The sequence below is a fragment of the Saccostrea echinata genome, unplaced genomic scaffold (genome assembly GCF_033153115.1).
Source record: "Saccostrea echinata isolate AGI-Se365-2 ecotype Australia unplaced genomic scaffold, CSIRO_AGI_Sech_v1 ptg000041l, whole genome shotgun sequence".
NCBI lineage: Eukaryota > Metazoa > Mollusca > Bivalvia > Ostreida > Ostreidae > Saccostrea > Saccostrea echinata.
Window position 1 is genome coordinate 5254121 of NW_026889790.1, and position 14443 is coordinate 5268563.

Consider the following 14443-nt stretch of genomic DNA (forward strand, 5'->3'; position numbering starts at 1 on the left):
ACACTAAAGAGGGCAAAAAGGTTAATTTTCTCATACTTAAACACAATTTTTCGATATGAGTGGGTCTTCGCTCCATATTTTTCAAAGTTTATCCTCAAAGTTTGCGAAAAAAAATGTACATTTTTTGGTCAACAAAACATGGAGCAAAGACCCCCACTATACCTTAAAAATACACTTTTATGACACAACATTCTCATCTTTTCCAGAAATACTTGAAGTCCATTTAGTAAAGGGTCATATCACAAACATGATTTAAATGTTGAAATGTCATCAGCTGACTATTAAAATCTGCTTTTTGGTCGAGACCTTGGAATCCTTCCATCTTCAACTGCACACCGTTAACTTAACAATGTTTGTAAATGACCAAAGTAACGTTTTTTTTAAATTCCTCTTTTATGCTGCTTATACAAATAATGCTAACAATAATTTTATTGTCCGTTTACCATTTTACTCTTTTCCCATCAATTTCATGATATAAAGAAATCAAAACTCTCGGAACCGCAACCAACTCTCGCCAGGTTAAACTTTAACATCTCATAAAAACATTCCGTAAGATATCCCATGCCTGCAAGCAACCACATAACCCCCAAATGCATGTTCACTAGCATCTGAATACACCACCTTCGCACAAGAATTAAGGCTGACACGTTAACTCAAGAAGGCTGACACGTTAACTTTCTAATGTTAATCGCTTCGATGATATATAACCAAAACTGAATTTGTCTACAACTTTCATTAAATATAACAATTAATGAAATCATTACATGACTTTAAACTCAAAATATCAATGGTCAAACATCGAGTCATAAGCTGACTAAATGACTCAGACATTGAAATAATCTGCCGTACAAAACTTATTTTTCTGTCAGACATAATAATGTCGGGATCGGTATTCCAAAATGGATCGTGTAGATCTATTAAAAGTAAGAATTGTCGGAATCATGTATGAAAAAAATGTTCAATAATTATTTCTAAAATTTTAATTTTTCATTTGAGGGTTGGCCCGGGAACCAAATTTTCTTTAATTGTTAGATTCTATCGCAGTCTTATCGATACTATCCGTGGATTTTCTTTTCTTTTTTGCAAATACATGAACTATACTGTTATAGTCACGGTAGTGAATAAATATCTGACCACTCTTAGATTTATTATATATTTAATGAAGCTACAAAGCAGGCGACACATGCGTTCCTTGCAACACTTTAGTTATTATTTAAGAAATAAATTTCGCGTTTTCTTGAATGTTGCAGGATAACCTCCTTGGTTTAGAATTGTTGTTTGAAATATAAAAGCCGAGGCGTTAGAAACGCCTTTTATATTTCAAACAACATTTCGAGAATGAGGAGGTTATCATGCGTCATTCGCGACATCAAGGACTTTATTTCTTTTCTACTAACAACTCTAAAATACGGCTGATCATTTCCTCTATGTAGAAACGAATAAGCTAGGTCACCATATCGCGATTTCGCGGTTCCATTCAACACCAGAGGGTCAATTTGTTGTTTACCTGTGTATCGATTGCATAGAATGAAATATGAAGATAACGAGCAGTATTCAATATCGAAAGTCCAATGAAACAATACTAGAGCAGAGCAAAAAAGGACTTCAAAATTTAGAGGTGGGATCAGATGCCATGGAGGAGTGAGCATCCCCTGCCGACCGGTCACATCCGCCGTGTGCTCCTTGTCATAATCGGGAAAAAAACCGGAAAAATCCGTAGACAGCTCAGTGTAAAAATAATGGCCTAACAATTAGTATGAAAAACGTCAGTCAGCATTTGACTCAATGATCGGTTGTGTCTGCTGACAAGGTTATTGTATCGACCATAAAACTTAATTGCGAAATGATGACTTCAAACGAGACTGTTGATATCCTTGTTTCATCAACTTGTTTGTCAATAGCTTGCCTCGTTTTAGAAATTGTTCATAAGTACAGCATGCTCTTGCGTATCGAATCAACTGAGAGACATAAATCCAATATGCAGGTGATAAGGGTATATTGCTACTTAAGTAAGGAAAGTTGACGATTAAAAAGTTGAAGTCATCACGTTTATCATAAAGCTTTGTCGTTAGGTTACCAGACGATTTGAGCTTTTGTTGGGTTAAAAATATCCCTTGATTATTTATAAATTTGTTTGTAATATATATTGATTAATTTTAATGAATGAAAATAACAAAATGAGTTGTCTAATTCATTGCTTTATCAATAAAATCACGTAGTGGAAATGTTGTGGAGAGGTCCGTGGAACAGCCCACTTAGCTTTAAAAACCGACATTTATAAGCTGTTTTAGGCAATACACACTCTGTAGACTGCGGAAGACGACACATCAATATGGTCTAAATAAGTATTAGATTCTACAGTGAAATATTCCTTTCAACTGTACAGGTTTGATATGTGTTTCTGATCTGATAATTTTTTGATGACTTTCGTGATTTATTGGAGAATAATGTTCGCGGCATTTCTTTGATATATGTAATAATAATAATAATAAATGTAGTAGAATTGAGGACAAGATCCGTATATTCATTTGTTTATTCAGATAAAGATCTATTTTGTTATTGGTTGATTCAGATAAATATCTATTTCTCATCGATTGGTTCAGATAAAGATTCCTTTGTTCCTGGTTGATTCAGATGATGATCTCTCCGCTCATTGGCTAGTTTCTTAATCGGGAGTTTTAGATAAAGATCTATTTATACATTTGTTGATTCAGATAGAGATTCGTTTATTCCTTGGTTAATTCACAAAAAAGATCGTCTTCTTCATTGGATTTTTTTTTTTTTTTTTTTTTTTTTTTTTTTTTTTTTTTTTACAAAAAGGACAAGTTCCTCAGTTAAAAATCCGTTTCTTTATTGGTTAATTCAGATAAAGATCCGGAAGTTCATTTCTTTATTGATTGATTCATTTGAAGAAGATCCATTTGTTCATTGGTTGATTCAGATAAAGATCCGAAAGTTTATTTCTTTATTGATTGATTCAGTTGAAGAAGATCCATTTGTTCATTGGTTGATTCAGATAAAGATCCGGAAGTTCATTTCTTTATTGATTGATTCAGTTGAAGATCCATTTGTTCATAGGTTGATTCAGATAAAGATCCTTCTTTTCATTCATGGATTAAGGTTGAGATCCGTTTCCTAATAAGTATTTTTAGATAACCCGTTCCTTCAATTGCTCGAGTCTATTGTACATGTCTCAATACTAGTAAGTGCCGTCCATTAGTTGGTAAAATATCGACAATTGTGAAAATGTTATGGTCAATTACTTAGTAATTAAACAATGAATATTTCTTTCACTTAGAATGAATAGCGTCTAATGCGTTCTTTGATTGACAGCAACGTCTTTCTATATTCTCTTGCTTGCCAATCAGAAAGAGCCTCAGTCATTAATCGTCTTGTTCTCTCTAAGATAGACACACCAATATTGTCAATACGAGAATTGTATTCACTGAATCTGATCTTGGTGTGAAGATTTACTCCACTATCTAAAAGAATTCGAATGAGCCTTAGTTTGTTTACATAATCTGCTGTTACTAGTTTACTCATTAGCAGTTTGTCAAGACTTAGCATGTGTCTTTTGGAAGTAATAATACGCATCCAGTAACTTTGTTTATGTTCAATTTTTATATCAGTTTTTTTCATTTCAATCAATTTGAAAATACTCCTTGGCAAAACCAGAGATTTATGATTCATATGAGTTAGGTCATCTTTGGAAAATTTATTTCTTTTCAAGCATCTATTGTCCTTTATGAGTTCAAATAGTTGCTTGTTTGTTGCAAGCCTGCAAGATTTGTGTCCTTTCCTGATTATTGTTGTGAGTAAGTCGAATTGTTTTGTCCAAATCGCCAGTAATGCCGCGGAGACCCCATCACAGTCCTCCAACAATATATCTGCCCCAGCTTTGTACAGTAGAGAGGCAACATCAGAATGCCCTATGTACATAGCCATATAGATGGGTGATCTACTGAAAGAATCGCATATGTTGCAGTCGACACCGCCTCGTAGTAGAGTTTCAACAACTGGTTCTTGACACTCTCGTATTGCATTCATCAGAGGTGTGCCGTATCTTCCATCTGATACGTCTATTCCAGCACCTGCCTTGATCAGCAATCTTGCTACTTCTTTATGACCATACCAACATGCTGCTGTCAACGGTGTACAGAGTCGCGAAGTACCTCGAACATAACCTGTTAGCTGTGGCATGTGATTTATACAGTTTTGGGGAACAAATTGAAGTATGCATTTCACCGTTTCAACACAACCCCCAGAAGACCCAAGCACTAACAACCAGAGAGGGCCCACCGCTACTTCTGATGTTCGCCCGCCATTAGGACCCAATGATATCTCAGAATGAAATCTCTCCAGGAGAGAAAGGTTGCATTCTGAATTAAAAAGTTCTTTAATGGATCCCTCTTCACGAGGGACCCTTTCTCTTAAATACCGTAAGATGTGATAATGACCAAAGTACACTATCCAATTTATTATTCTTACATTGTACTTCATATGGATATCTGACAATGTATTGAATTTAACAATACGTTCATCATTCAAAAGTCTTGCACCGGTAAAACTTCCTGCACGAATTCCTGTTCTGTCTTGGAAAGAAATTTCCCGCTGACTCAATAATTGACTTATATTATTTTGTTTTGCTAGGAAGATACGTTTGATTTCCTGATATGATTTTTGTTCCAGTAAAGTAATGAATGCTTCCGCAACCTGTTTATTTTTCAGCGTCTCACAAGAGAAAACATCGTAAAGTTCAAGACTCTCGATTTCTTTATACAACCTTTTCGCCAGAGCAGGTATCATATCAGGGTGCAGAAGAACGCGCCACTCCTTATCGAGTGTCTCTTTTGTTCCTATTTCATTATTTCTCATACATAGTTTGCAAGCTTGTTCTGTGCCTATAACGTTGCCAGGAAGATGATTTGGTTGCTTAGGTTTTCCTGAACAAACGGCTACTTTTGCTGTTATGTATCCACATGACAAGAATTGTAAGATATGTTCTGGAAAGGATTTTCCATAGCTATATGCAACTACTTCAAAGATAGAGTAGTGAATGAATTTGAAATGATCAGTTGATTTCGTTGTATATGTTCCCTCCATTTGACGAAGAGCTTTTTCAATTTGATCATGGTCTGTACTTCTGGCGACGTCACAGTTCTTAAAGATTAATTTTCTGCTAGACTGTGGTACAATCTGAGCATCATCTAGTATTTGTCGAGACAGCCTGTTATTGCAAAGCATGCACAAAACAAGTGCGCAATACTGCAAACTATTGTGAAGCTTCATTTTTTCTATTTCAGAAAAAAGACACTGTAGCGGCCTCTTAAAAAAGGAGATACCTAATTTCTGTATACTCTTGTCTGTTGAATATAGCTTACAAAGAAAGGGAAACATTGGCGAAGTATTGGAAAGAGCTTCCGCCGAAAATGGAGCAATGTGATGTTTGTTGAGCATCTTTATTTTATCGTCGGCTGTTAATGAATTCTCCTCATCGTCCAGATCGATGACATTGCTGTCCGTTGTAATGAAAGACTTAGTAGAGAGTAACTCATTAAACACCGATATCGGCAAGTGGTTAGCACCGTAGTTTTCGTATTGTGAGGATTTCTAATAATTCTCTCGTAATCTAATAATTCGTGAAATTTGTTTTTTTGCATTCCAAACACCCCTACCACGTCATCCACAACAAATACCTGTGCCTTTTGAACGTTGTAATACAAATATATTTCTCTAATCTCTGTCACAGGGACAAGCTCGTATCCCCTCCTCTGAAGTTTTAGTGCTATGTGTCGAGCTGTCGCCGACTTTCCAGACCCGGGTATACCAGTAAGCACTGCAAAGGGAAGGGAAGTAACTTTCTTCCATACATTGGGGAAATTGTGATTCTCGTGAAAAACCGTGTCTTCTACCTCCCAATTTTGTATTTCGATTTCTTGCAAGACTGAAACAGAGATATATTCTTTAAACAATACACGTAGCTAGTTTGTCCTGCAGAGGCTTGCAAGAAATTTGAAGATTTGCTTCATGTTCTGGCTTCAAAATGGAGATTCTTTGTACTTACCTCTCACATTGTGTGATATAGACTGGATATTTTTCGTCATTTGTTCTGTAAGTGAAAGTCATAAAATATGATCGCAATAAAATATTTTACACTCATAATTAACAATACTAACTGTATATGTCTTACTTTCAAGCCTTTCTACTATTTCCCTCGTCATCTGATCTTCGATCGCTTGTTTTTGTAGCTGGTCGTTGACGATTTTTGCAAGTGTAGGATCCATTGTTTCATGACGAAGGAAGTCTACTTCCATTTCATATTTTCTAGAATTATTAAGGTACCCGTCAATTTCAATGACTATGTCTTTGATTTTTGACCAAATTGAGGTAAATTCTGTGTTTGACAGAGTAGTGTCTGTAGAGTGTGCACATTCATTTCTAAAAATACGAATCCACTCAATGTTTGCAGACAAAGATTTGTCACTGGGATGCGGATCGTTTCCCCATGAATTTGTATGTGGTGGAATCGATGAAATATTCCTAAGAAGAATGTATAATAAAGATATATCAAGATCTTTGTAATTTCCTGTGTATGTTCCAGTACTCGGTAAAATAATATTCCTTTGAGCAACCGTTAGACGAGGTAGGTTTTGAATGCACTTTTTTATTGTAAAAGAAAAGTTGTGAGGCGGTACTCGGTTTCTTAGAACATCTTGGAGTTGATGAGTACATGGCCCCAGAATCAAACGGCAAACTCTATTTCTGTTCGTTGTTTCTTCCGTCGAGGCATAAAGAGAAACAGCCATCATCTTAAAAAAAAATTAAAATTTTACCGTTATTTTACCTCTATGGAATCCGGATAGAGCCATGTAACTAAGAGGGTTATTCAAAAATTACGTAGACTTTTGTCGTAACATTTTTATTTAACGTAATTTTATGACCAAATTTGATAGGAATATTTCAACAATAAATGCAATTAAATTGAATTATAAAAAATATATATCATAATATATTTCATAATTATTCACAATATATAAAACTGCAAAATGGGGACAAGGAGAAAGACAAAATTTAGTAATGTAATCGCAATACACTATAATGAAATGTGGAGAAAACGAACAGTATTCAAGCTCAAAAGTCCATTCAAACAATACAAATCAGAGCAGAGCAAACATGGACCTCAAAAACATCAGAAGTGGGATCAGGTGCCATGGAGGAGTGAGCAACTCCTGCCAACCGTTCACACCCGCCGTGTGCTCCTTGTCATGATCGGGTAAAACGGAAAAATCCGTAGACAATTCAGTTTGTCAATAATGGCCTAATTGCAATTATTAATGATAGATTGTATTTGCTGGCAAGGTCATTGTATCGACCATAGGAAATGATGACTTAAAACGGGATTTTTGATATTCTTGTTTTATCAACTTGTTTATCAATAACTTGCCTCGTTTCAGAAATTGTTCGTACGTAGAGCATGCCCTTTCGTATCGAATCAACTGGGAGACAAATTCGTATGCAGGTGATAAGGGTATATTGCTACATAAGTAAGGAAAGTTTACGATTGAAAAATTGAAGTCATCACGTTTTTCATAAAGCTTTGTTGTTAGGTTACCATTTATGTCTTTTTTAAGTAAAATATCCAAATATGAAACAGATGTGTCAGACTCTGTGGTATCTTATGAAATGTCTATAGTCATATCTCTTTAACATGGCTTGAAAACAAAAATAATAACTTAAAATAATAAATATTCAAAATGAGTATTCTAACATCAATTCATATGTAAATTGGGATGTTATATTATACATTTATTGACCGTGTTCGAGGGCAACATGTGTTTTGTCGGACCCAAGAGCCGGAAGCCGTAAGGCCGGAGGCAAATAGTTTGGTTCGAGGGGTCGACAAAACGCATTTTGCCCGAGAAACAGTCAATAAATGTTTTGTTAATTTTTTTTAAATTTATTTATTAATTTTTTGGACATACATGTATCTTGTGCTGGCTTCCAGGATGTAAATTTCATTTACCCGCAATACGGTTAAACTCGGTCATTCTGTCATTGTCGAACACCAACGAATGCAAATACTAAAAAAAAATATTGGTACAGGGGGATTTGATTTCGTGGTTGAAGAAGTGCGGCATTGTTACACATTTAAAATTTTACATTTCGTGGAGGACATGAAATCGTGGGTCTCTTAATACCAAGAAAAGAACGAAAATTTAAACACCCACGAAAACAAGTGATTTAACAGTAAGAATTAGCTGAACCCGACCACAATGTGACGTACGCGGTCCAATATCTCATCGACAGGTCCAATATCTCACTCTGCAGTTAAACATCGATTTTTTTATTTCCTCTAAGTAAAACATTGGAATTTGACCCCCAGGGTGAAAATGAAAATTCCGAAACCGTATTGCACATCTACAGGATACCACCAATCATCTTCCAAAAGATGATTAGGCTACTGCATAAAATGTAAGAGGAGTTCTGGGAACCAGGGTCTTTTTGTATTAAAAAAGTCATTTTTCGACCCCTAGGGTGAAAATGAAAATTCCAAAACCTTATTGCACATCTATAGGATACCACCAATCATCTTCTAAAAGATGATTAGGCTACTGCATAAAATGTAAGAGGAGTTCTTGGAACCAGGGGTTGGCAGAAAAACATCATTTTCTACCCCTATTTGACCCCAGGGTGAAAATGAAAATTCCGAAACCTTATTGCACATCTTCAGGACACCACCAATCATCTTCAAAAAGATGATTCGGCTACTGTGTAAAATGTAGGAGAAGTTCTGGGAACCAGGTTTTGTAGGAAAAACGTCATTTTTGGAATCTCGTTTTGCCTCTAGGGTTAAATTGAACATTCCAAAACCTTATTGCACATCTACAGGACAACACCTATCATATTCTAAATGATTAATTGAATTCTACTTAAATTGTAGGAGTAGTTAGATTAAGAAGAAAGTGTGACAGAGGTACGGACGGACTGACGGACCAGGTTAACAACAATATACCCGATCTTTCTTTAGAAAGTGCGGGTATAACAAAACAAAACAAAACCCAGAAAAAGCGAGTAGTGATTCAATTTTGTATTACATTCAAGAAATTTCTATAATAAACTCAAGAAAAAGTTGGAGGAAGCATGCTTGTATAAATGTCACAGGACTTTTTTTTTCTATTTTTAGAGACTCTGTATTGTTTGATAAAAAAAGAGACTGAATACACCAACAAAAAATGCTTTACATAAGATAAATCTCTTAACAAGTATAGTATTTTCAAAAAAACTTTGCCGTCAACCAACAACCTTAAACAGTTAACTGACATACACTTATCAGACCGTATTATTTTTAAGTGTAGTTCTTGGCCCACCTTTTTACACTGAGACATTAGCCCTACCATATAAACGAAGAAAAAAAAAGGATAAAAATTTCAATGTTTTCATTAAAAAATCAGATTCTGTTAACCATGAAAATACAGAAAAACTTTATAATAGTTGCTATAAAAAGTTTAAGTGTCAGTTTCATTTATTGCAATTTTCTTTTATTCGTTTTGTTAATTTTTTAAAGATTGAAAATCTTATAAAATTGTTAAGTCGTACGAAAATCAGATCACCAGAAAATTAGCTCCCTTGCTTTTAACAAGATTTCAACCAATGAAATAACTGAAAACTTTCACATCATGCATTTTCTCTACCAATTTTCACATAAGAGAGGAAGTGAAGAGTCCGAAGACTGAAATACTCCGTATACTGTCTTCCAAGGAAGACAGTAAAAATGATATGACGAAGAATGATATTTTTTAGAACATCAACACATCATATGTGTATTTTGTACATTTTTGTACAAGAAAAGCATGCTAAGTAGAGCAAGTAATTTTACTTCATCTAGATATTATTGTGCCATTTAATTAGGTTACGTAATGATCTATGACCTTTGGAAAACTTCAAAATGAGATGATGAAGAGCAATATTTTCTGCACGTTAATATAACAGAGAGATACCATAACTGTATATTTGAAATGCTCGGAAATAAAGTAATGTATTATGTAAGTTAGTTACGCTGGCAGATATCAAATTCAAACTGTAAGAGAAAAGCCCTGATTGTTTGATTTTCAAGGGGTTAGGGGTAGTTTTCTGAAGCGGGGATCTCGCCTCGATTTTGACCGAGAAAAATATATTGCCTGCCCTCTGGCAAAGAAAAATGATTTCTCCTTTATCTCATTGTAAATAAATAAAAAGCCGAAGGCTCAAGTGAGCTTTTCTGATCGAAATTTGTCCGTTGTCTGTCCTTGTCGTTGTCGTTGTAAACTTTTCACAATTCCATCTTCTCCTCAGAACCACTCGGCCAATTTCAACCAAACTTGGCACAAAGTATCCTTAGGTAAAGAGGATTCAAATTTGTTCCAATGAAGGGCCACTCCCTCTTTCAAGGGGGAGATAATTACAAATTAGTGAAAAATTAATCTTTTAAAAATCTTCTTCTCATGAACCACTAGGCCAGGAAAGATGAAACTTATGTGGAAGTTTGTTCAAATCATGATCCCCGGGGGTAGGGTGGGGCTATAATATTATGGACGAGCAAAGTTTTACATAGAAATATATAAGAAAACTCTTTAAAAGTCTTCTTCTTAAGAACAGCAAAGCCATGATTGGTCATATTTATATGGAAGTATCCTCAGGTTGTGTAGATTCAGATTTGTTTAAATCATGACCCCTGGGGATAGGGTGGGACAGTTCAAACAGTTTTAACCTATAGGAAAATAGCCATAGTTCGGCAAAGAAATGTGTAAGCATCCTTTGTGTTAATTCAAGTTTGTTCAAATCATACCCCCCCCCTTTTTTAGGGGTAAGTCGGGACCACTTATGCATTTATACTTTTTAATACTGAACTAATTTCTGGGGGGGTTTTCCTAGCCACAGTGCTCAGGTGAGCGATGTGGCCCATGGGCCTTTTGTTATATAAAGTCTCATCCAAAAGAGCAGTGACTTTCACTTCTAATGCCGGGCGCTTGGCAAAGGAACAGTTACCACCAATGTTTACGTCTTAGGTTTGACCACTGTGACCGGTGATATACCATTCTCGTTATTCAAGCTATGGCAATAAATGGTATAAATGTAATCCAGGTTTTCACGCAGCTCGGCGAACCAGAATCGAACCCGGGTTGGTGGAATAGGTGGAATAAATAAACCCATTGGTTGTCAAAAACAGACCTCCTTTTTTATGCCCCCGTATTGAAGATTCGGGGGTATATATTTTTTGCCCTGTCCGTCCGTCTGTCTGTCTAGCTGTTTGTCTGTTTGTCCGCAAAAACTTTAACATTGCCCATAACTTTTGATTGGTTTGAGCTATGGCTTTCATATTTCACATGTGTATTTCTTGTGACAAGACCTTTCTTTGGGTACCACCATATTTGACCTTTTGACCTTGACCTTGGAGTTTGACCAAGTTTTGCAAAATTTTACCCAACTTTAACCATGGCCATAACTTTTGAACAATTGGTGCTAGGGCTTTCATACTTCACATATGTAATCCTTGGGACAAGACCTTCCTTTGGATATCAACAACTTTAACCCTTTGACCTTGACCTTATAGTTTGACCTACTTTTGAAAAACTTTAACCTTGGTCATAACTTTTTAACAGCTGGTGCTAGGGCTTTCAAACTTCACATATGTAATCCTTTTGACAAGACCTTCTTTTGGATACCTACAACTTTGACCCTTTAACCTTGACCTTGAAGTTTGACTTAAATTTTGAAAACTTTAACCTTGGCCATAACTTTTGAACGATTGGTGCTAGGGCTTTCATACTTCACATATGTAATTCTTGTGACAAGACTCTCCTTTGGATACCAACAATTATAATCCATTGACCTTGACCTTGGAGTTTGATCTACTTTTGAAAAACTTTAACCTTGGTCATAACTTTTGAACGATTGGTGCTTCGGCTTTCATATTTCACCTGTATATTTCTTGTGAGAAGGCCTTTCCTTGGGCACTATTAATTTTGACCATTTGACCTTGACCTTGATGTTTGACTTACTTTTGAAAAACTTTAACCTTTTCCATATCTATTCAATGGTTTCTGCTAGGGCTTTCATATTTCACAGGTATATTCCTAGAGAGACAAGACCTTACTTTGGGTACCAACATATTTGATTTGCATTTGAGAAAGTTTAACCTTTGCTATTAGTTGCCATACGGGGGCATCAGTGTTTCACAAACACATCTTTTTTTTTTTTTTTTTTTTTTTTTTTTTTTTTTTTTTTTTTTTTTTTGGTAGCTTTTGTGAATTTTGACCGTAGGGCAGAGATGCCCCTAAAAAATCCTATTTTAAATTATTCCTTACAATCTATCACAATCTATCAAAATATCATATATTTATTTCGGAACAGGCACGCCCTGAAGAACTTCTTGGCCAAATGTCATGCAATAATAGGTGCATCAACGGAGAAAATACTGTTTTAGCCAACTTTGAAGGTTAATTTTAAAGTTGAAAATAATAAATTTAAAAGTTCAAAATGCAATTTTGAAAAAAAAAATTACATAACTAATGAACACTCATTTTTTAATGTTTCCAGGAAATTGTTCTTGTCTATGTGTCAATTCTTTGAAATTCCGAATACTAGTACATCGTTTTTATGCCCCACCATGAATATGGCCGGTCATATCAAGTCTAACTTCCATCCTTCCGTCTGTCTGTCCGTCACACTTTGCGTTTAGCTCAGTTTTAAAGAAACTGTTCAAGATATTAAACCTTATGAGCTGATACATATTCATGAGAGCTATTCAACTGCATAAACATTTTTGGACCTTGACCTTACCTTTGACCTTGACCCCACTTTTTTTTAAATTTGCATTTAGCTCAGTTTCAAAGAAACTATTCAAGATACATTCATCCAACTTCATATGCAGATACACATTGGTGAGTCCAATTCAACTGTATCAACATTTCTGGACCTTGACCTTTTTTACGACCTTGATTTTACTATTCTTATAATTATGTTAGCTTAATTTCAAAGAAACTATACAAGATATTTCTATATAAGCACATATACTGATATATATTGGTGAGAACTTATCAACTGTGTCCATTTTTTTACCTTGACCTTCTCTATGACCTTAATTTTACTATTTGCTATGTTTAAATCTCAGTTTCAAAGAAACTATTCAAGGTATTTTCATCAAACTTCATTCACTAATACAAATTGTGACATCTATTCAGCTGTGTCATAATTTTCTGACGTTAATTTTCCCTGTGACCTTGACCTTACTATTCCTCATTTACCCTAATCTTGAATAATTAAGCAAGATGCATTTCTTTTCAAGTCGCATTATTTATGGTCCCTGGGCGGGGCATTCATGTCTTATAGACATATTTCTACTTCAAGATATTCACTCTACAGGTACCTACCAGTATCCTAGCTAGCGGGAAGATGAAGAAGATTTTAGGACCACGTCGTACATTCAATTACTGTGACTAGATATGGCACCGTTTTCTGAAGCAGCTGAGTGACAGAAAGTGAACACGTTTTAGTGACTGCCGTTTTAAGTGATGTAGATTTAAAAAAAACAAAAAGGGGGTTCTACAGTGAGGAGGCCTCCACGTGCCTAGAGCTGGAAACATCAGAAAATTAGGAATTTATTTGAATAAAAATTTCTAATTTCCTGATGGCTAACGTCCTCACAATAAATAAAGATATTTTCATAGTGTATACTTTCTAATTAAATTTATCAACAGTATACTTGTGATATTTGTAGTAGGCCTCGGGTTTTTTGTTTGTTTTTTTTTTGTTTGTTTTTTTTTTTTTTGTTTTGTTTTGTTCTGTTTTTTTAATGTAATTGATTTCTTACAAGTAATGAAGTCCATAAAAATATTGAATTGAAAACATAAAAGTTAGAATAATTTTATTTTACTCAAAATCAAACACATGTGTACGTATAGTGTTGATTCTAATTTCTGATGACAATGGACTGACTTGCTGTGTATTTCAATATGTATACTGATTATTGGCCTCTAGAGAGCTTAGGACCATCCAATAAAATAACATCAATACTGATTAGACCACTCCTATTCTTCAGGTAACCGTACGGTAAAAAAAAAAATTGGGTCTTTACAACCATAATACCATCAGATGTTCTTGAGCAAAAAAAACAACATACATTGAATAAACCAGTATATCAAATGATGAAAATCCTTGTGTTCTTCGAGGAAAAATTGTCAAACATTTTTAGGTGGTATTTCGTCAAACATTGTTTACAAGAGGCGTACGGCATCTAAAAATCATCAACAAGTCACATAAAGGTCCTTCAAATATTGTAATTCTTCAATTATACAGGGAATAAGTAAACAAAGTTAAAAACTACATTGCGCTCTTAATATGTCACGGGAATTTTATAGTACTCAAGGATACGCATAGATGGCCACTGAATTCACTGGCGGATTTA